We start from the raw sequence: 24,894 nt of genomic DNA, 5'->3' as shown, positions 1-24,894 counted from the left end.
AGTATAAATAGAACGTAGAAAAACAAATTATATATACATGTGTACACACATGCACATATCTGCAATATAAATACAAGGACAGCATCTTCTGTTAACTCAGCTATGATGTACGTTAGACATTGCAATATGTAATTTATCAAACGGGTGAGATTAAAATAACATAAATTATTCTAATAATGTGTCTCTGATACACTATGGCCAGGGCTGGCCTGCGGAGAAAGGCAGGGCTTTCATTAGGCATGTAGTTTGGTTTGGGACTTCTGTAGGCTAGTGTAACATAAACATGGTTAGGTGAATGAGTTATAAATCTGACGTTTGCATACTAATTCAGTTAGTAAAACTCTATAAACTTCAAGACAGTACTAACAAGAGCTCAGAAGAGAAGACGATCCAGTGAATCGATGATACTGCTTAAAATTTTTCAGTGGGCTTTTGTAAAATGCAATTTTAAATTGTTTTTCTATAACATGATATAATAAAGAGTGGCAATCCACCAACAAAAACAGCACAGGCAGGGCCTCAGACAGTCCTAGTTTTAGTGCCTCTAAATGAAGTTGCAAATTCAAACTCAATATAAAAATTTAATAAACATCAGAAATCAGGTATATTTTTCTAATGCAAATGTTTCAAAAAATCAGTTATTTCCATATTTGCCTATCATCTAAATGGATTTAATAGATATATTCCTCAATGAAGAGAAGACAGTTCTGTGAAACCTCAGTTCTGTGAAACCCTAGGCCTTAATGGATAAATCATTAAGGATTCTTTATTCCACATCCTCACAATAATTATGCATTCAGAAAAATCCAACTGCCTCCACTAAGAATAAGCAAGACTGAAAAAAAAAGACACTAGTAGGTAATAAATTATTGAGAACAAACTAAAGCAGCATGTAAACAGCATGTCTTTTAAAAATCAAGCTTTTGATGCCTTTTGGAGGTTTGAGAAATGAGCTTCTCTAGACTAAGCTACATTGCCCATAGTTTATTACATGTCTGATTGCTTCTGACAGAGGGTAACACTTCAGCACAGGCATAAAGAGCCTAAAACACCCATAAACATCGGTGAAATGCAAGAAAGAAATGCAGATAAGAGATTAAAAGGAACATCTTGGGCTGGATGTTTGTTTCTGTTTTTCTAGTAAACTGGCATCGGTCTTTAGCATGGTCTAGGAGTGATGAGGTCAAGATTTGTATTTAACAGTAAAAAGCAGACTCTTTTCCTTACCCAGGGATCAGTATTGTCATCCTCAGACAGCCCTACAGAAATTAGTGAGATTACTGCAGAGTACGGGAGCGCTCAATGTGTGCAGGTTGCAGGTGCATTTATATCCAATTTCAGAGGTAACATTTCCTCAAAATAATCAACAGAAGTGGTGGAGTTTTCCTTTGTGTGACACAATTTTAAGACATTACTTTTTAATGTTCTTGTAACACATTTGCAGTCCCACTCACCCCCCAGAGAATACTGTGGAGTACATAACAACAGTAAAACTTATGATATATAATCAAAATCTGTAGCATTCTATTAAAAGTATCCTTTAAAATTTGCCATGCTGCCAGCCACACTTAGCTACATACTTTACATGATGGAGACCTGCATGCACATTTTAGAATAGCTATTAGTAAATATAAAACCACATCCCGCCTGTAGACATTTGCAATATGATTTTAGCTTGTTTGCAAGTCCCCATGTTCATAAATTATAGGCTAAGATGTGGTCCAAAGCCAGCAAAGTACTTCAGAGCTTTGCTACTTTCTTTGCTTTCCATCTCTTGAAGAACAGTAGTCTAGCTGTGAGCTCAAAATGATGTTTAAAATTGAATTCGGTGTAGCTGACAGACCAAGAAAAAGGAAAAAAACCGTAAGAATGAAAATTTCAGCATGTGCCAATATATAAATGAAAAGGTGCCTTGACCCTTTCTGTAGACCATGATCTTTGTAACCCTCTAGTTTTGCCACTGTGAACTGAGACTCAAACACTCCATCTTTCCCAGCAGCATGTTTGCACCACACTGAGTCATCCTGCTGAAGGATTTTCATCAAATTCAGATGTTTCCATCTGCTGTTCTTCATCTGTGGCAGCGGGTTGCACTGCATCGGATTGGCTTGTATCACTTCGCGGTCTTGTTTGTCATGCGAGGAAACGCAGCTCAGATGTACTGAGGAAAAAATCTGTCCAAAGATATTTGTCCGGAAATGTCTGTGCTTGGCACAAAAATACCTGAACAAGATGGAGGGCCTAGGGTTTTTTATGAGCATGAAATGTGGGGAGAGCCACACCAGCTAAGTTAAACTTTCATGTCCCAAACCAGTAGCTGATTATTTTAGTTCCTGGACCTGGTGCATCCACACATATTTTACTGTTCATTTCAGGGACCTGTTTGCAGATCACCTGCATCTGGTGAGAGGATTGTATATTACGGGTCACCTATAGATTGTGAAATTGTAATCCCCATATATGAGATGGGATCCTGCAAACTAAGATATTTATGACGCCAAGCGGCTTGTTTGCACAGCTGCTGTGTGCACCAGTACTCCAGATTCATGGCCTTAGCTTACCAGGCTAGTAACAGCCTTCCCAGCAAAACCTGCCAAGAACAGAAGCAACTTCAATCAAGTCAGTGAAGCTATTCATGTGATTGCATTAATGAATAAACATTAATGTTTATACACTAAACCCAGAATCAGGTAAAGAAGAATTACAAATATTAAATTAACTCAGAAAATAAAAGTTTGGAAGGAGGGGCACAGACCTATTCACCAGTTCAGTTTGGTGCAAGGAAATATTCTCAATTTCACAAAAAAATGGTGTTTCTGAAAATTTTGAACTCTTAGTTCCAGCGTATTTCTCTTAAAAAATGGAATGCATTTCACTTTGCTCTTCTCATGTTTCATTTTGCCATTTCTAACTGGTGTGCCTTCATTTTCTGTTTTGATAGGATGTTTTTATCTGGTAAAATTAAATGTAATTGTTTCTGATTAAACTGCCTGAAAATAAAAACACACTTTTTGGGGCAAACTGAATATTTCAGATGAACCCAAAATGACATTGCTTTTAGATTTCTTTTTTTTGTTGTTTGTAAAAACCAAAATAATAGCAAAACCCAGCATCTTCTAGCTCAGTGACCTCCAGATTACACCCCCAGCCTGGTTTCCAGCTCGGCTGGTGCTTGGCAAGGATACAGGTATGCTGAAAACACTTCAGTGAGGGCATGAGACTTGGAGCCCCTGAACGCGGACCTTGCAGGGCGCTTATGAAGTACGATGCCCCAGTCCTACCTGTGAAATCTTTCAGTTCAAACTACAGATACTAGAATTGGAAAAGGTCACTTGGGAGATCCCATTTCTTGGACCAGTTCAGGCCAATATTCCTATACATTACATCTTCAGCTATTACTTTAGCTTTAGAGGTGTCAGGGCAAGAAAGGCCGACCCAGAAGTAAGACATCTCACTTCGGAAGTCTTTCCCTGATATTATTCCACTGATACTCCCTGATATGTTTCCCTGGTATTCCCTGAATTTGCCTTCTCTTATTTTCAGCCCATTACCCCATAGGCATAGGCAGCTGTTTTCTGCCAAGACCAGAGTATGTATGATAGGCATAACATAATATTAAACACATTTTAATTACAGATTGTCCTGGACTATGTCTTCGGTGTCTGGGCTCCTTGCCAAACCTTTTGGTACATCCTTACCTTTTGCAACATCCAGAATGAACTGATGGCTGAGACAACTTATATGATTGAGTAAAAGTACACTTCCTGGAAGTGACAACTGTGCTCACGTCTCAAAACTGGTGAGTTAGTTAAAAATCAATTTTCCCTATTAGCCAATCAATAAACTAAAGGCAGCTTAGAGGTCATTGGAGCAAAAATGTCTCTCCTGAGTTGTGAGCTGAGATCACAAACAGCCCAGTAATCAAAGCTCTTCATCCTCCCATTGCTGAAGAGTTCACAGAGCAAATATCCCATTAGTCTATAAAAATGCAACAAACAACACAACAGAGCCCTGGGATTCCAAGTGAACAATCCTTCAAAGAATTGAACAGAAAATATTTTTACCCATTTTTCCTCTCCTGCAGTCCTTTCCACTTTGCTCACGATACTCTTTATCCAGTTATCTCTTTCCATGTTAAACCCATGTCAGGAATGGCTGACAATATGATGGAAGGGCAAATAAAAGCAGAAGAGAGACAGATAAACCCTGAGACATTTTGAGCACAGCACTTTGAGTGGGTGGGATGCATGGAAAACACAGGCTTCTCTGCAAGAGGTTGAACTGAAGGTTTTCCAAAACAAAGTTTAGGCTTTAAAACCACTGCAGCATCATGTGAAAGGAACCAAATATCTTACAGAACAAGCCATGAAGGCATAGTTTCCACTGATGTGCTGTATTGTTGTAGGTACAGAAGCACTCAGCAAGGACTACAGTGTAATTCATGTACTTCATGTAGTTTTACAATATGGAAACTAAATACCAAGAAGAAGTTATTTCATGAATGGGAAGCTAGCTGCTTCTGACCCCCATGGAGGGTTCTAGAGATTTTCAGTGTGCTTTCCTGAGCATCTCAGCATCTTCAAACCCTTCAGAATTTACAATTTCAAAATAGCTGTAAAGTCATGAAAGATCCAGTTAACCTCCTTAATATTAAAACGTATGCAGGTAAATGACTTCCACAGGCAAACTTTATAAATTCTTTTGCTCATCACGTCCTATAACTGGAGCTATTTGAGGTGTAATGTACACCCATCCCATGTGCAAGTAAAGGAACAAGTTTTTGTAAGGCACATAGATAAAAAACTGAAATCACTATTCTTACACAATAACTTCTGGAGGAAAGGTAGCCTAGTCACACCTGGAGACATCAAAATTTCCTCCACTAGTTCTAGATTCTTTTTTTTTTTTTTTTTTTTTTTTGCTTTTGTTTTGAAAACCTACAGAATAATTGGGGAAAAAATTGTCCTATGGGAATTGGTCTTCTGTACTTGTTAAAATATTACACCAACTGCACAGGAAACACTCGAGCTGCATGAAGATGAATGAGGGAGAAATGTCTAATGTTCCCTGAAAGTTTTTTCAGGTTTTTATGGAGGAATTTAAGCAGTGTATCCGTTAAAATATCTAGTGTTGAGGTTAGTTTACCTCTTACAGAACGTCAAATGCTCTTTTTATTTTGTGTCAGGGCAGAAGTATTCACACACATCAGTTTTACGCACAGACACAATCAATTGCTGCTTTTCTGACAAAACTCCATCACTGTAAAAATGTTCCATTAAATGTCTGGTAATAATGTTCTATAGATGTTCTATTGAAAAAACAAGTTTCTCTAAGCCAAACTGCACACAGCATACCTGTAAAAATGTGAAATAAAACGTTCATGCAATGAAAATATGTCTGAACCAGTAAACAATATTGTAGAGAACATAGAGAAAGGCTCAGTAAATAAGTTTGATCCAGGCTATAAAAAGCTACTGGTAATCAAGAAATGTCTGGTTCAGGTGGTTGGCTAGAATGATATGAGAGAGATTGGCACCAGGAAAAGGACCTTTGGTGCACTCACTCCTTGAAAGCTGTGCTTCCTTCTCACTATTTACTCTGTCAGTAGCTCAGGATCCAGAGGATCTGTGCTGGTTCTTTTAGGACAACATTTTCATGTGACTTTTCTTAATAAAAATTAATTCCTAACTCACCAAAATTCTACGATGGAAAGTAACCTGGAAATATTTTGACTGTCTCTTTGAAATGTAAAGACGTTTTGGTTTTAGAGAAAAAGGACCAAGTTTTCCACAGGAAAATCCAAACACTTTTTCTAGCCAGTTCTTCCTATCAGCTGTGTCCTCTCCAGGCCTCCCACCTTCCTTAGAATTGGGCTGTAGGGAAGTCATCAAAGCAGAGCCTTCTCTCTAGTTGCAGGAACTGGTTTTGGTATCTCCTCTCACTCCGTTGCCAATTTTCTAATTGGTATTTGAGTTTCCTTCTTGACCAGTCTTCAGTTCTTTTTACTGTATATTGTCCCTGGTCTTTTAGTTTATATTTTGTTCACTTTTTCCCCTGGTGGTTGTTATCTTGTTCTTCCCTGCGCTGGTCACTGAACCTTGGCTTTTCCATTATTTTTGTCTTATGTCTTTCCTTCCTACTACAGTAAATTCCCATATAACCTTTGAATCTCTGAGACAGAAAAAGACAGCATCTTTCAGAAGACTGTCACCTTTTGGGCTTAGGCGTGTGTGTAACCAAGTGATTAAATTCCCTGCTCTTTTCTAAGGTCTTCAGGTTTGCCACCGTTACCCCCATACCGCAGTTTTAAGGGAATCCTTAATGTTAAGTTACAAAAATCTGACCGATCTCACTGGGTGGGGTTTTTCATTATCCCCCTCCAAAACATGTAAATACTACTTCTTGTTTTGAAAGCATTTCCCTTTAATCTTAGCCCAGAAAAGCAAGGCAGCTCTTGAGAGAATCAGAATGGATGTACTATGTAGCACTGGGAAGCTAAAGATTAATTTCAAGGGGACCAAGGGAGGCACAGGGGGTTGAACTGGTGGCTGTAGAAACCCTGGACTTGACTAGTTCCAAGGCTGCAGAGATTATTCTTCTGGATATTGCATGGTGCAACGGACAGGGCTGTGGAGGACTGCAAACTCCTTTTGTGTTTATTCAGCATATAAAACATACCTCTTGAGGCCTCACCTGAAGCACAGACAAATCAATTTTCCCAAAAAAAGTTTCACAACTGCTCCACTAAAAGCCTCTACACTTGTGAAAAGGGAAAGAAAAAGGAAGCGCGCCTCACTGTCTTACTTTGCGTTTCTGAAGTGGGAGTAGTCATTTTTCTTTCCCTTTCAGAATAGAGACTGTACTGCCAGCGAAGTTCCTCATGATGAGCACAGGGCTATGCAGTGATAGCTAAAAAAGCTGGTTTAGGGTTATATGTACAACGAGAGTCCAAACGACCTTCAGTGCAGCTGCCACTACGCACCCCTGGAAGCACCTGTGAATTTGCTAACGAGCCTGTTGGGGAGGAATGGGCTCTGTCATGCTCAGCAGCACATCGCTCTGGACGGCCCAAGGACATGACTGTGGACACGCACCAGGTTGCCTGGTCTTCCTCAGGTAACAGTAAGTGTGGAGCTTTTTCCCTATGCAGCCCGCACTGGCCTGCCCACTCCCCTGCCGCACCCTACATTCAGCATGCAGCGTATAGCTCCTAAACCCACATTCAGATATGGGGTGTTTGTAGGGGCCTTATGCAAGTGGCTGGTTTAGAAAATAAAAGCCGATCTGTAAAATCACGGTGTATAATGTATTAGAAATGGAATAAAATTCTCATGGGACTCTTCACTGAGACTAACGGGACGACTCAGCTGAAAATGATAAATGGCTACTGCCCTTTTCTCCTGCCAAATAAACATTTTGTCCCTCACCGTTGGAGCTGGGCAGCAGATGTAAAAATACAGCACAGAAAAAGAGCATAATTTGGCCATAAAAATGTTGCAATAAGTGTTGTTATGTAACTGAAATGTCATCTCCTTTAGTGCATCCACCCACTCATTTTACAACCGGTTAATATTTTCCTGAACTTTCATGCTGTATTCTATCCTGCCGCCTCTGCAATCTTTTTGCCTATTTTTCTGCCAAAGCCACAAGAATAAAGCTGTCAACATTGCAACTAAGCCATCTTTCTTGTCTGGCAAATTGTCTAGTGGAGACTATAACCTCCTGGCTGCTCCACTGTATAATGTAAGTATCCTGTCTTAACAAAACAGAGTTTAAATATTCTTTAGATACAAGATATCTGCAGGCATCTGTGCAGAAACAAGTTAAATATATTTCCTTGACATTTTTTACTTTTCTCCAGTGGGAATGGCACAGACATTCATATTGAGCTGAACACGTATTGACATGCTTAGAGAGATGTTATATGGCTTTTCAACTGAAATATCTCCAGGTATTTGAACTGCAATAATAAATATGGCTGCTCCTGAGGGAAGGAAGAAGCAGCAAGAAAATTCCCTGGAAGACTATGATTAAGAACTGAAGTGAGCCAATGGAACACAGTAGTTATGCTTTGAATGTGATTAGGATTTATGATTTCAATTAATGCTGGAGAACAATTTTAGAAAGTTATTAGCAAGCTACTGGCTATACAGAATACGGTTCATTTGTGCATTCCTCTAGATTAGCTATATCATTGTGTTGTTTACAAACACAAGGCCGGATCCTCTGCAGTGTAAATTGGTGCGGCACAGGAGCTGAGAGAGACACATGGACTGAAAATGTGGCCTCATCTCTATGGTAGGTTTTAGTGTATTGGAGGAGCTGTAATTTAGTATTTGAGAGATCAAATAAGAGAAACTCATAAGGGAAGAAAGACCAATCTCCTTTTCTCTGCCTTTCCATTTTGTGTCCCAGGAAAGGCCCAGGGCTGTGTGTTCAGCTGATGTAAATTTGCTGGATTTACATCACCGAGGACCTGGGCCCTCCTGAGGTTCGCTCACAATTCAGAAACTCACCGAGGCCTGACATGGCTGTACGTGTGGGCATGTGCTGCTTATATATATACACACATCTCAGCTTGCCTATATTTTCTATAGACACAGCTCTCCCCAGCTGCCTCCTAATTTCAGAATTTAAATGTCATCTGTGTTTGATAAGGCCCTGTCATCCCTTATGATGTATATGCCAGCTCCCAGCCTCAGGCAGGGTGCTGTTCGGTGGGGAACTCTGCACCGTGCACCCAGAGAGAGCCTGAAAGCTGAGGTCTGGGTCCTAAACATGTCTTGGTTCACTGAGCCGAATGGAACTATTCATAAAGGCAAAGAAAATCAGGTGTAAGCAGCTAGGGGATTAATGAGGCATTCAGGAGGGAAAGCAGCAGAGTGTTTCTGAGGCAGTCCTGCCCTGGAGAACTGGAGCACAGGGAGAGGCACAAATACCCTCAAGCTGCTATTGCCGCTGGCAACGATGGCTGTATAAGTACAGGAACCTGGTGGCAACCTTGTCCTCCTTTACCTGGTTCGCTCGCTGTGCCCTGTTTTCATTTAGACCTTTTCTACACACACTTAGAGCAGTAGAAGCAGTGGACCCCTTGCTGCACGCATATCAGGTACTAAGAAATATTTACTGAAGACTCATTATGTAGCTATGTCAGTGTAAATACGTTGGTTTCTAATGATGGTAATTATAATTCTTCCCAAAAAGAAATACTAAAATCTCTGTTTAGGCAAGGTTCTACGGATATTGTTTCTCTCTGGTTTTGTATGGTTGCTGAACAAATGCAAGGGACAACAGAATTACATCTCCTTGATCTCCTATTGCCAAGACTGCAATATTTCATAGAGAGCAGTTTTCTTTGAGAAGCATTTTCCCTTTCATTTGGAAAAGCAGCATATCAAAGCCTTGTGCTAGTTTTGAACCAATACTGTGGCTGCCAGCAAGATTCATAGCTACTTTGGCATAACAATATTTGCCAGGGACTTGACAAGGAAATCTCAGTGCTGCTTCAGGCACAACTCTATGACAATGACAGACTAATTAACTTTTGAAGCTGACCATTTCAATCCATGCACAGCACGAGTAAGAGAAACGTTCCACCTGCAGGTCTGGTATATCCCTGAATCATGATATTCAGGCCAAAAGTTTTTAAACTTTGTGAATTAAAGTTAAGCTACAGAATCCACAGCTGAGGAAATGGAAAAGAGATTCCGATTTCAAATGGTATCTGTTACTTGCAAGTCCCATTAAACCTGTGGGAGGGAAACGCTCTCAAAACCTTGCTCAAAAATATTGCTCAGAAATATTTTCATTGTGAGAAGCACCATAGAAGAGACCCTACCATTCGAAGTCTTGCTTTCAGTGGACTTTACATGTGTCCAGATGACCTTTCAGCAAGAATCTTGGACACAAGTTCACAATGTTGGGAGCTCCACTGAGGTTGTGATCGTGGAGCTAGCAGGGAAGAGGCCAAAGGCAGCCCTGTTTCGTTCAGATCACAGAAGTCTCCTGTGCAAGCTGCCTTCTATCCAGAGCAATGAGAGATCCAAGATTAACATTTTGGAGTAAGCTGAGAAATTTGCTGAAGCATTTCAGGATGGTCTTTTCTCTAGTTGTACCTGACAGAGCCACTGGAAAGAGAGAGCAAAAAGAAAACCACAGTTTGTGAGTGCTTTTAAAGCAGACGTTAGTCTTCCATAGCCTCCAGCTCATTCTTATTATTACTCTACAATATCTGTTTTAGAGTTTCAGAAAATTCTGGTTAAAATGTTTTTGGCTTGTTTGCTTTTCCATATGGCAGAGGCAAAGCTTTCCCCTTTGCTTCCATTACATCTAAAACTGACAAGGCTGCTCTTCTTTAACAACTCATATAGCACCTTATTCTGCCAAGACATCTTTGTTTGTGTACAGCCACATCAAATGCAGTTAGTACAGGACTGGGAATACTGTTTATTAGTTAACCACAGCTGCAGAACTAGAAGATGGAGCAGAGCACATTCTTGTTGAAGATCACAAAAATAATGACTATTGTTCTTTTCTTTTTCCTTTTATTTTAAATCTGTTTTTTTTTTTGTAATGGAGTTGTAGATTTCTTTAGAGACTGCATATACTTGTACAGAAACCACAGGATCCATTACCTTTAATTACTCTCCCCATTTGTTTAAACAGTGAGTGATTTTATTAAATTGAATTCTTTGCAGCTTACATGAGAAAGGGGCTTTATAATTACAATCAGGTTGGCATTTTAGAGTTATGACATTTGTAAGCTATGGTAAAAGTTTCCAAAGCCTTGTAGAAATCACATGCATATTTAAAGGACAAAAAAAATTTGCTCATACACCATCTTTAAGAATTTCTTTCTCACTTCTGCGAGCTAAAACTGAGATGCCAGCTGAGGTGTAACACATCAAAATGACCGAGTGGCCAGAAAAATCTGTTTCCTCTGAAGCCCCCAGAGCAAAGACAATGATGCTGTGCAAAGGAGACAGCAATAAGGCTAGGGCTGCTGGCTGTTACTTAGATCAATTCCCACTGGCTTAACTAAGTTCCCTTCAGAAAAACAAATAAACAGAAAACCAGAAAGTAAGAATTTTTAGTCTTTTCATTTGTAGCATCCTGTCCAACGAGGCAAGTATGCTGCCATTGTTCTTAATCCCCACGGTTTCAGGTCATACCAGTTTGCTTTTTCTTATAAAGTTCCCCTTCACAGTCTTTGCACTGGAGCCTCCACACCTCCAGCTTCAATACCCAGACCTGTGAGCTTTAGAAGAGATCAACATGAAGAATCAAGAGGTCTGTTCCAAGGACCTGGTATCAGAACTGCAGTAACAGCTGTAGCCTCTGAACTGGATTTCATTGCCTTTTCCATTTTAACTGTGTATCCATGCTTTCCTTTCTTCAGAAGAAAAAGAGATATAGCTGGACACTAATGTTGCAAAACGCTAAGAATCAAACCTATGCTACATCTTACAGGGCACAAAGAGCATTAAGCTTATACTCAGAGTCTACATGAAGAAATGAGTTTTGTAAGGGTTCTTGCTCCAAAACACATTAGCATAAATATTAATTCCATTAAGGATGGAAAATTAGCTCTTCTACAAATGAAGAGTGGATGTGAACAAAAGGAATATCAGTGTGATGTGATTTTTCACTGAGGCTAACAGAAAAGCAGGGTGAATAAGAGGAAGTTTTCCTTTAGTTGATATATCAAAAGAGTTTTCTATGTATTGTTTGGGGGAAAAAAAAACAGAGAAATGAAGGCTGGGTTTGGCAGTACAGTCATGAGATGATGTGTCACTCAATGGGTAATACAGTGGAGTAGAAGAGAGGGATTTCTTACAGCTCTGCTATTGCCCTGCTGCTTGTATTTGATTAGGACCCATGGGGTTCCTTGTACCCATGCTCTGCTCTCCTGTTTCTTTGGCCTTTTAGACAGGAGAGTGCAAGCAATATGTGGCTCCACCACAGCGGAACACCAGCCTTGGCAGAGGGTTATAAAAATGGTAAAACTACAAAAAAAAAAAAAAAAGGCTACCCCCCAAAAATCACCAAATCTGAACTAGTTCTGATGATGGTATTAACACATTGCCAAGGTGCACCTTTATAGAACATAACCTGCAGAACAGACTGTACTGACAATGGCATGCAGAGAGAATTTATGGTGTGTGCCACGATTTCATGACCGAGTCAGCCAGTGCTTCGTACATCCAAAGACCAAGTCATTTCAGTGTTTTTAGTCCTCAACCAGACTAAGATGTTGAGACATAAATGCCAAATGACAGCAGCCATTCTAGCTACAGCCAGGGTTGAGTGTCTGTCTAAAGCAGAGCCTTTCTAAAACTTGAAGGAAACGAGCCATGGCAAGCAGAACTATTACAATGACAATAAAATTCTTGATTGACAGTGTGTAACTCAGCTTCTGGACAAGAACCACTGAGATCAGCAGTTGGACCCTTCTCTGTGGGCAACTTTTATTACACTGAGATCTATTCCACTGGTCAGGGAAAGCGAAGGTGTCGTATCTCTCTCTCCTCCAGAACTTCCCCGAATTATCTCTTACAGCACACAACAAGCCTACAGATGTGCTTCTGAATGAACTACATGTTCCTCCATGACAAGAGAAACTTTCGCTGCCAATTTAAAGCAGCTTTAGCTGGCACTAAGATATAGGCCTTTCTCCTCAATAAGAAAATGATATATAGTGCCAGTTCCTTCCATGAGCAGCATTTTTCTACCTGAGTACATTGCTCTGCTGAAGTTACCAGTATCTTGAAGAAAAAAAGGAGAGGTTTCCCAGATTCAGAATTGCTAGGAACTGCTAGGACTGAGACCCTCTGAAATCAAGGCTCTGAATACAGAATCACAGAATGGTGGGAGTTGGAAGGGACCTCTGGAGATCATCTCATCCAACCCCCCTGCCTGAGCAGGCACACCCAGAGCAGGGGGCACAGGGACGCATCCAGGTGGGGTTTGAATGTCTCCAGGGAAGGGACTCCACAGCCTCTCTGGGCAGCCCGTGCCACTGCTCGGGCACCCGCACAGGAAAGGAGATTTTCCTTATGTTCAGGTAGAGCTTCCTGTGTTCCAGTTTGTGCCCGTTGCCCCTTGTCCTGTCGTTGGGCACTATTGAAAAGAGCCTGGTCCCATCATCCTGACACCCACCCTTTAGATATTTATAGGTATTTATGAAATCCCCCCTCAGCCTTCTCCAGGCTGAACAAACCCAGGTCTCTCAGCCTTTCCTCATATGGGAGATGCTCCAGGTCCCTGATCGTCTTCATAGCTCTCCACTGGACTTGCTCAAGGAGTTCCACATCCCTCTTAAACTGGGGGGCCCAAAACTGGACACAGTACTCCAAATGTGGTCTCACTAGGGCAGAGTAGAGGGGGAGGATAACCCCTCTCGACCTGCTGGCCATACTCCTTTTAATGCAACCCAGGATACTGTTGGCCTTCTCGGCTACAAGGGCACAGTGCTGGAACAGGGTCACCTCGCTGCCCACCAGCACTCCCAGGTCCTTCTCAGCAGAGCTGCTTTCCAGTAGTTCAGCCCCCAGCCTGTACTGGTGTGGGGGGTTGTTCCTCCCCAGGTGCAGGACCTTGCACTTGCTCTTGCTGAATTTCATGAGGTTCCCCTCGGCCCAGCTCTCCAGCCTGTCCAGGTCTCGCTGGATGGCCGCACAGCCTTCTGGTGTATCAGCCACTCCTCCCAGCTTGGTGTCATCAGTGAACTTGCTGAGGTTACGCTCTGTCCCTTCATCCAGGTCACTGATGAATATGTTGAACAGGACTGGACCCAGCACAGACCCTGGGGAACACCGCTAGTGACAGGCCTCCAGCCAGACTCTGCTCCACTGATCACGACCCTCTGAGCTCTACTGTTCAGCCAGTTCTCTGCCCACCTCACTGTCCACTCATCCAACCAACATTTCCCAAGCTTACCCGTGAGGATATTATGGGAGACAGTGTCAAAAGCCTTGCTGAAGTCAAGATAGACAATATCCACTGCTCTCCCTTCATTGATCCAGCCAGTTACGCCATTGTAGAAGGCTATCAGGTTGGTCAAGCATGATCTTCCCTTGGTGAATCCATGTTGACTACTTCTGATAACCTTCATACAGAGAATCAGAACGTGCCAGCAAACACTGCTGCTCTGTGCTGTTCTAAGGATGGTCAAACCCAGCTTAGTCAGTTAACCAGTGTTAAGGTTGCTTTGCTGTGCAAAATAACAAAACTGCACCTCTGGTCCATAGCGCATGGCTTATCTCCAATATTAATGTATTATTGATGTGAGTTTCACACCAATGATAGTAATAAAAAGTAGGGATCTTTTATGACTCTGATCGATTTGAAGGAAGAATAAATCCACCAGTCTTTCTGTACCATGCATTACCCCGCCCCATGCTCTCTGACATATACTTTACAAGAGTCAAGTGAAGCGTGAAGCACACAGCCGGCAAAAGATGGTTAATTCCGCAGACTAAGGCAGCCCTGCTTTAGGCACAGGGAAAAGCTGCAGATGGAACCCTGCCACAGTGTATCAAATACAGGTTTATCCACCTAGCTTTTACATCTGGGAAACATCCCTGAGCAGCGGTTGGGCATTACCTTTGCTCTGCAGAACCTGATGATGACAAACTCAGTAGAAGGTTGGACCCATCCATCTCTCCAGGATCATTTCTCTCAAGAAGTTCTCTCAAGCAAAAAGAGAAAAAAAAAAAACAGTGTTAGGGTCAGAAAATTGGTTAAAGACTCATGGAATTCAGGCACAGTTTCTGTTTCTCCTCCCCATGACAACATTTGTCAGAGACACACTCAGCCTACATCTATCTACATACTAATCTCTGTAGCAGGAATTTGGTTTGCATTCTAGCAACACGTGCTCAGCAGATATGAGCAACCTTGATTAAACCAAAGGAATCCAACAAATCAATAGATCTACAGCCAGCTGAGAAAGTTCTGCATTTTTCTTCGCACAGACTGCTTGCAATTGCCACCTGCTTTCTAATCTTTTACGTTTCAAGCCAAGAAGAGAACACAGTAGCCAGCCAATTGAACTACAATATAGTGAAATAAGTCAGAAAACTGCAAGGTATCATTAAGAACAGAACATTTTATGCGACACATGAGATCTTTGATGCCTCATTTTCATGGCAAAAAAAAAATAATGTTGTGCAATCCTAACATCATCCAATACTATTTCAATCCACCGATAAACAGTATAACTCGAATGATGAGTGCTGGGCACTTAACCTGTTCTCAGATTCTATTTCATACTGGTAACGTGACCAAAAAGGGTTATAGCAATTTTCTCAGAAATAAATTGTTCTCTCTGAAACAAGCACATATGCAGCAGAGAATGGCAAATCCCTTCTATGTAGAAATCTGTAAACAATAAAACCAAAATAGTAAGTTTAAAATTGTTTGTGTTTTACTTCTGTGTATAATAGGGTATCATACTCTCCAAGTGTTTGTGCAAACGGGGCTTATCAGTTTAAAGCATCTTTAATTCAGGAACTCTAGAAACCAATCAAAAACTACCTCAGTATCTAGGGCAGATAAATCTTAGAGGACATTTGCCGAACCCTCTGCTCTTGAAATAAAATAACCTTGTATGTCCACATTCTAAAATGGGCTACCATGTATCTACAGTTAATAAGGTCTTAGTAGACAAGCTGGTATAAGAATATTTTCCAATTAAAATATTTATGTGGATCTATACCTGATATAGATATACAGATATAGAGGTACCTGATATCTGTATCAGATACAGATATTTATAAGCACACACACCAGAATTTATTAAATGAGCCCATTAGACGTTTTATAACTGCACAGTGTTATGTACATGTCATGCACAGCCTGAACATTAGACATCATTGAAACATTCCTTAAAAGTGTAATTTTTAATTTCAAAATAATTACTAGTACTACACTTTATATGATTTTTAAATAATTTAGAACATCAGTTTAAACTTTAGTGTTCTCTTAAAAGTTATAGCTCCAATAATTTCTAATTCATAAAAAAAATAGTTGAAAGCTTTATTATGCTTTAGGCTCCCGAATACCTAGAATTTCTCCTAGCAGAAGGACTTAAAGGGTCTGGGATGAATAAGAGATATGTTTGATTTATTGACTTATAGGGGCATTTGTAAATGGGAGTTGGCATTTGGCAACTATTCCACAAATCTTAAGATATGATTGGACAGCTCAGGAGATAGAGCAAGAAAAAGAGAGTAACACTGTTTAAACCCAAGCCCAGACAGAGGAAGAAGTCCTCCATCTCCTTCACCATTGACCTTTCCTATATTAAAAAAGAAAAGAAAAAGTAAAGGGAAAAAAATAAAAGAGTACATTATTACCACAGAGTTTGGAAATGAGAGCGCGTAATGTGGAAGCAGGAGCGTGGTCATTAGGAGCGGTAACAACCAGCCGGAGACCCAGAATGGCTGCCCAGTACAAGCAACTGCACTGATTGCAGATATGTCAGGCAGCTACATTAGTATTCCTAGAGGCATCCCCAGGCCTTCAGGTTAAAAAGGGTTTGAGCCAATTTCTAAATGTATTTCTTACCACTTATGCATGCTTATGGCTGTTTGGAATTGCTGTCAGAGAAGGGAATCCTTCAAGGAGCCTTTAACAGTGTGGTCTTCCATACAGCCCAAATCAAGGTCTCTGGGAAGGGAACCTATCATCGCGTCACAGACTCAGTGGCAGATGCTTGGCTAATTTGCTCTTGAAAACCTCCAGCAAGAGAGTCCCATCTTCCCTAAGCAATCAAGTCAGATGTTCACCCTGTCTTTGTGAAAAGGCTTTTCCTAGTACCAACTTACCTGGCACCGATAAGCCCAAGAGTCTTACTATGACAGCACAAAGAACATTTTTTGGTTTGGTTTGGTTTTACCCTTGTTACATATTTGCAGGCTACCCTGAGATGTCATCACATGCATGCACATGGATGTGCACCACTAGGCGGGAGAACAACTCTCTCAAAAGTAATACAGTTCATCTGGTCAAAAGATGCTCCCTCTTTCCTTTTGCTAGTATCTGTCAAGGTTACGCTCATTACAGATAGCCTGGGAGATGGGAATTGACAGTAGCATCCAAAAACTTCTCAGCTTGTGCCATGACCTCAGCAGAGAACCCGCAAAAGGCTTCATTTTAAAGCCATTTACCAAGTCTTTCACTAAAGGCATTTTCGGAAGGTCAGGACCCTTTCGAGTGACTCATCCTGGGAACCCCAAAATGCAGATCCTCAGAATGACACATACCTCTGGAAAGCGTCAGCCAGGGAGTATATAATATGTGCTCGAGGAAGTCAATGTTCATTGAGGCAATTAAATATCATGCTTTATATTTGCTGTCACTTGTAATCTAGTTAGACTGGAAGTGAAGAATGGGTTGTCTATGCAATTGCTATGATAAACATCACAGAAACTGTGTGGAAAGATTCACAATAAAGTACTAAGTTACTATTATATCTATGGCAGGTCTGTCCTTTTACAGAGCTGTAAGTAATAACTCTTTCACATTTGCAAAAGAAAACAATATTTGCACTGCAAGGATGTGTCCTGTTAGTTTGAAAATAATGTCAATAAGGTGCTCTCCTTAGAAACATCTCCACCATCCAATTGTTTCCCAATCACAATTCATTTACTCAAGGACTGCACTCTGCTAGAGAGTAGGAATGATCCTGCTTTCATCATTACTACTCCTGTGTGCAAACATTGACAGCACACAGGCAATTCTGGCTGATTTAGCCAAGTGAAAGGTTAATGCTGGGTAACTGCAACCAGAATATTTCTTCCAGCAGGAAGACATTCAGTGTGCAATAAAACCTTCTCCCTGGCTACTGTTAAGCCTCCGTGCCAGGTTCTTGCTAAACATGGCTTCAGAAAGAAACCAAGTGCTGAAGCACAGGGCCATTAGCTTGCTTGCATCATGCATACTTTGACATTGCACAACAAAAAAGCCTATGGACTTGCACAGTGAAAATCCTCAATAGTTCTGAACCCCCTTTTTGTACCTCTTGGCACTCCACCAAAAGGGATTTAAGACAAAAATAATTATGTTTTATCCGCTCCAAGAGGAATTGCAGCCAGAGAAAAGACATTTTACCAATTATTGCTTTATTTTTTAGCTGCGACCTCAAATACAGCACTCACAATAATAAGGCAGTTACTGCATACTAGCTTAAACTCTTCAAGATCCTCCATCCAGGTGAAAGTACTCAAGGGACTCAAGTTCCAAATGTCTGGATAGACAGACATTGATCTTTCTAAACTTTTAAGAACATCACCAGAAGTTGCGAGGTATTTATCAGGTCTGAAACATACCAGATAAAAAAGACTAAATTGAGTGATTTAAAGCAAAATACAGTACCCAAGTTCTTGTGCTATCCCAAACTACAAATGAGTTGAATCAGCAGCCAACTAGACAGATACATATATATGCACGCACACTGGCAGAACTCCCATATCACATGTTGTAGGCAGAGAGTTATTCACATTCACACTACAGCTGTATTCACCTGAGACCCACACCGAATTTCAGCTGCTGAATTCTCGGCATGCTGGCCTCAGTGAGGTGAAGGATCCATATGGGAATTTATTCTAGTCAACATTTCTGCAGGCAATAGGTGATCTAGGGTGCCCCATGTGTGATGGTTTGGAGGCGACTGATCTTCAGAGAATGTTATCCAGTCGCCCAAAAAAAAGGAAACCCTTGTATCATTTCTAATAATGAGCAGCCAAAAATGGACACAGCTGAACCACTGCTTATTCCTGGTCTGCATTTTGAAAGACAGAGGCTAAATCGGATATTGCCTCTGAAAGTTAATTCAGGATGTTTTAAACAAAAATAAACGAGGGCAGGTTCTAATATTTTGCTACGTTTATTAAAACTCTCAGCATCTCTTCAAGGGGGTTATACTCGCCTTTGATAAAAGACAACTTTAATTGCAGTAGGTGTAGGCGGCCACCTGGTGTATCAGTTGCTTTCTCCTTCTCCAGTGAGATAAAGCGATGAGACTTGAAGCTGCTAATGATCATGCATATGAATACATTAGACAGCAACTAAGTTCGTTCTCATGTACATGTACTGCAGCACAGCTGTGAGTAGAATGAGTATTTTTTTTAACGGTAGCCCTATTTACTCTGTCATCAACCCAGTATTTTTTTATCATTCTTCCATAACCACTGATAATTACCTAATATATTTTGTAAACTGCAAGTCCATTTTCAGAGCAGAAATGGCTCTTAGACACGGATTGACTCCAATTGGCTTCGCCGTCTGCTCCACAGAGGAACAGTCATCATATGACTTTTAATCTCATATGAAACAAAAAGATTAAACTGTCAATATTAGGATGAGCCACCATGACGGCTGCCCTGATGGAATGGCGCTTCCGAACTGCTCCCAATAATATGTATGCAAGGAATAGATTTTTCTTTATAATGCATGTAATTAGAGTACAGGACAAAATGTTCTGTTCAAATTCATGACATGCACAACTAATAGAGAAAGAGAGAATGAGGCCCTTGGCTATTTATTTGCATGAAAAGGCTTCAATATAGGCTATACTTTAGAGAAATTAGTTTTTAATCTAGGTGACTAGATGAGGTTTTGACCCTGAACTGTTTTTGAGTTGACCTGGGAGAATTTATGCAGAAATAAATGTGATGCCCTGGAAGCCAGATGGGTGTCGCAGTTTTCATTAATTTTTGAATGCCTCATGTAGTCAAGAGGAGAAGAAAATCGCTCCTTTTAAATCGCACCTTATGTGAATTTGCTTTGATGAGACACAATCAAAAAAAGGAGATAGAAATCTTAGCAGGAATGTAGTCTTTGTAAATTTGGGTGTTGAAGGAGTTAGATACATTGATTCAGTGGTGATTCCCCCTGCTTGACCTGTATAAGAGAGAAACCTACAACTGTAGCTTTCTATGAATACATTAAGTAGGGCAACTTACTCTCCCAGCACAAGTCTATTACAGAGAACTATTGTTCTACAATTTTAATAATAAATGATCCAAGTCCTTGAAGGAGGGTTTCCGAACACAACTACTTTTTAAATAGGGTTGCTCGTTTAATGGCTGATACGGGAAATGTATGGCAACTGCAGGTGAAGGTCTTGTATCAGGTTGGGGTACAAACCTCACATCCCCAGGGAAAAGGTATTCTGAGCACATCTGGAAAGGATCTGCAACTCCACCGCCTCACACCTTGATGAATCATTGTTACCAGCATGAAGTAGGGACAATTATTTCTAATGTGTCAAACCATTAATCTATTGCTCTTTCTACATGTTATTAGTAACTCTTTGCTTGAAGTCAGATCTTTCAAGTTATTTTTATACAAAAGCTATCTTTCCAGGGACTTGGGAGACACCCTAGTCACTGCTGTTGGTGTACAGGGTACTGAGTGACCCTGGGCACTCATTAGGGCTGGTTCTTGCTTATCTGTTCCTCTTCACCCAGCACTGCATACAAGCTCCAGGAAAGACCCAAAACCCCACAGTGCTGGACATTCAGCATCAGCTCAGCATCCCACCATTGGGAGTTAATAACACATTTCTGCTAAGGGGCGTCCTGGCCACCACTGGGACCAGCAGTCAAACTCCTTCAGAAAGGGAAGGAGTAATGTAATGAGCACACAAGCCTCACAGCAGTAAAGGACATAGAGCCGTAAATTATTTCTGTAAAAATCACCACATTAATTAGGGAAAATATATAATTTCTTTATGGTTTTAGGCTTTGAGAAGGGCAGAGAAGAAAGAACCTTTGATGGCTGGGGAAAAGCAAGGGCAAAGCATCTTCTAGTAACGATGCACGAACAGGTCACAGCAGCAGAAGAGAAGGGAGGAGTTCTGTTTTATCTGATGAAAAGGGTGTTTCTGTGAGCAATTGCAGAGGTTGGAGCAGGCCAGAGCCATTTTGCCATTTTGGGCTTTGCCTAAAGCTTGGGCAGTTTGAAAGACAATCTACCCACAAATGTCTGTGCTAATTGTTAAATCAGCTTTTTAGGAAACCCAGCTTCCAGTCTTTGCTCTGCCATGATCTCCTGTGAAACGTAAGGCATGCTGCTTACTCTCTCCCTGATGCACAGTCCTGCTTGCAAACAGGAATAGTAGCCATTGAGTAACATCAGTAATAACTCACAGAGGCGCTGTGAAGTGGCAGATGCTACAGTAATGGAAGGAGGGGTAGGAGGCAGGGATAGATATCCCTTGCTCCTGTGCTTCCTCATCTGCAAATGTTCTTCTATTTCTGGAGTGCACTTGGAATTAAACATCACATAAAACTGCTCTATTTCTGATTACTGCTTGTTATAATTTTCAGTAAGAAGAGCTGGTAGACACACAGCTCATTAGATGAAGCTAAAGGAATCTCCCAACTTCCTTCCTTTCATCCCACAGCCATCACGCTGCTTCTCTGCGGGGTTTGCAAGCAGGTGGATTTGCTGATGTGCATACTTTTCTGCTACCAGAGATTCATCTGCCTCAAGATTTGAACCTGATGTTGTTTTTGCTCTTTTCTCAGAATTGAGGCATCTTTTTGAAACCATGGTCCGTGAACCCTCTCCAGTCTATATCTAATTGCAAAGCAAAGACATGGACTTAAAAGAAACTGCACCCTGCTATTAAACACGGGAAGCACAGGGACAATTTTATAGCCATGGCATTTAAGGTGGCCTGGGGATGTGATAAAAATAATTAGCCCTGGGTAAAGGTTCAACGGGACTTCTGTTGCTGGGGGCAGTGCAGCCAGGTTGGTTTCTCAGCTCAAGTTCAAGCAAGGGAAGAGGAGATTTGCTGAAGGTGCACCCTGGAGGGTGAAGATCCATGGGATGGGCTTTCTTAATGAAAGGATGTAGAGGGCTGAACAGTATGCATGGGACATGTACTGCCATCCCTAGCCCATCTCCTCTGTGGGCCTTGCTGGTGACACTGCCTGGTCTACGCTGATCACAGAGACACAGCTTTCTTAGCCCCCAGCCTTGAACCAAAGCCTTTCCCCCTCCACAGTGCTGTCGGAGGCACTAAACCCAAGGAAGGGACAGCTGAGCGCTTACACCCTGCATCATCCCCTCCAGCAACACTTAGACACTCCTTATTCATACGCTGCCCCGAAGTAGACTTCCTCCCAGGCCTTCCCCACCCAACATATTCCTCAAGGACCTCACAAGGGTGTCCAGTAGACCACCATACTCACAACATGCAAACCCACTTCTGCCAGAGAAAGCTTTTATAAACCAATCTGCAAAACCTTCAGGCAGGTAACATTTTAATTGCAACCTGCCCTGCTTCCAAATCTGAGAACAGGAGCACTCACAGTGAAACCTTCTATCACCCAGGCTTCACCAAGTCCATCCTCAAGCAAACAGTTAGCTCACTTCAAAATATCTATGGCAGCTCTACACAAGTTGCACACAAGTAGCTGGTGCATTGGATCACTTGTCAAGTTGTTTTCATACTTATTTCCATTCCACTGCTTTAATAAAAAACTTTTGCTGCTATTTGTCACTTACCAAAAGACACTTCCAAGAAAAGTCTTCTGGATGCTCAAATAAACAAATGCCTTCAGGAATGATGTGAAAATATTTCCAGAAAAAATGTGCCAATTTTCGTTCCTTTTCCCAACTTTATCCTCCACCACTGTCAATAGCTTTTATGAACATACATATTTTTTTAAGCCTGGAAAAAAAAACCTTATTAAAAACTCTGTATTTATGGAGAAAATAACACGATGACTGTGGAACACAACACCACATAGATGAGATGAGGAAGGTGAGATAAATCCTGAAAAGCATTTTTTCCTTCTTGCAGAATTGGGTCATGGCTTAAATAAGAAAAAAGCCCCAAAGCGAAGGAACCTCAAAAATGAGCATGAAAGAAAAGTGAAGACTCTTCCTCTGACATTTTAGTTTGAGCACCTGTGAAGAGAAGGAATAAAACTAATGTGTAGAATATCTAAAGTATGTGAATTCAGGAAAAAAAAAAAAAAAAAGGAAGAAAGAGAAGACCTGTGAGACATGCTGTTCAGGTGTTGCAGGACCTCTGGCTGTCCAGAGCAAGAAGTCTGACAATTTCATTTAACCCATGGTGCCTCTTACCGAATGCATCCAGCTCTTCAGACTGTCTCTCTGTGTGAGTTTAGATCTTATAACTGTATCTCACATGCTCAGATAACACTTGAAAAGTCTGTTGAGCTGAGCAGTTCTTGCCACCTGAGGAAATAAGAGCCAGCATGAGAAAAGGGACAGCAATAAAAGGTCCTTTGCTGACAGAGGCATTTGGTGGGAGCAGATTCCTAGATCAGTGATCACCCTCTATTGCTCTGGAGAGGAATTAAAAAAACCCCAAAGTTATTTAGGACAAAATCCAGATTGTGCTGAAATTGATGGGCATTTCTCTTTGACTGCAGTGGGCATGTGCCAGCCTGCCAATGGTGACATCCTGGGTAGAACAAAACACTTTCTGACTGCTGTGAAGTCCAGAAGCAACAGATCCGTAGACAGCTCAAGAGCCTTCCTGAGTGCTGAGCACACCTGTGCAGCACCTGGCACATCTGGGGGGTGCATTTCCTGCAGGGACCGTGCTCGTGCTGCTTGATACAGTCAGATTTTTGTTTTGTTTTTCTAGATGATCTTGGCTGGTGAAAACGGGAAACGCAGACAGGAATGCATTTGGAGAATGGTAATGAGGAGCCATAAAGAGTTTGCTAATACAGTGCGTACTTTCATTGTATCCACAGCTTGCTTTATGGGCTAATTACTATGCAGGCTCATGTTTGGTTTCTGAGCAGTTGGGAAACTAGTTGGAAGGTGGATGCTGAAGCTACACTGTCTCATTATGCTACTTGCTTCCTCAGTTGGAAAAATCATCTCTGACAAGCCACTTTCCTGGGTGCAGAGCTCAAAAGACGCCAAGAGGCTTGGGGCTCGATGAAAGGTATTTGATGTCAATAGCATTTGACATATGCGGGTTTGATATGTTCCTGGCTTCTAAGTGATGCCAAAAATGCAGCTTATGAGAATAATATAAAGACAGAGGACAGAGATCTAACCTCCTTCAGATAATTGCTCTGAGTTGTTGCAAGGTGACCTTCTTCCCCACACAGACACCTTATTGGTGAGAGTGCAAAAACATTTATCTCTCCCCATTTTCCATGGACATATAAGAGGCAGTTAATGCTGCTGAGAAAACATCGATGATCCTGCGTCTGCTGCGCAGGCAGGTTCGATGGTAGCCTTTATATTAGCACAAGGGTAGCTCTCCTTAGACTTCCCAGTTACTGTCTGCGATGCTTTGCAGCCCCCTTGGTAAGACCAAGAAATTTGGTTTGTAAGCAGAAACAGTCCTGCGGCATGAAACCTTCCAAAGGTATATACCCACCTCTCTTGTCAGCCTCCTTCTGGACATGTATCTGGGCACCTGGGCACAGAGAAAGAGATGCTGAGGGCCAACACTGCTCCTTTTTCCTCAAAAAGCAGTTGATGAGGCTTTCAGGGGTGCAGTCCTGCACAGCTTTACCCCGTCCCTCACTCCCTGGGGAGCCTGGCGCATGTTTGCATCCCCTTTCAAAGGTATGATTTACTGCAATTAAGTGAGTCCCGGACTGGGCCATTAACTGGTTATAATTAAATTAGAGGTGAGGCAGCACATTAATAATACAAAACCACTCAGTGCCTGCATGCTGAGCTGGAGGCTCGCTCTTCCCCCTGGCAGTCACGCAGATACTAACACTGACATCGACTCAAAGGGCTCCATTTCCTACCTCCCTCCTGTGGCACAGCAGTCACCGCCTCTCCCCGGGGACCGGCACAAGGCCAAGGAAACACACTGGGGCATGGCATAGAAGGGGAAGATGGGTCTCCCCAATTTCACAGTGTTGTTCG

The sequence above is a fragment of the Phalacrocorax carbo genome, chromosome 6 (genome assembly GCF_963921805.1).
Source record: "Phalacrocorax carbo chromosome 6, bPhaCar2.1, whole genome shotgun sequence".
Lineage (NCBI taxonomy): Eukaryota > Metazoa > Chordata > Aves > Suliformes > Phalacrocoracidae > Phalacrocorax > Phalacrocorax carbo.
Note: the sequence above shows the minus strand (reverse complement) of the source record.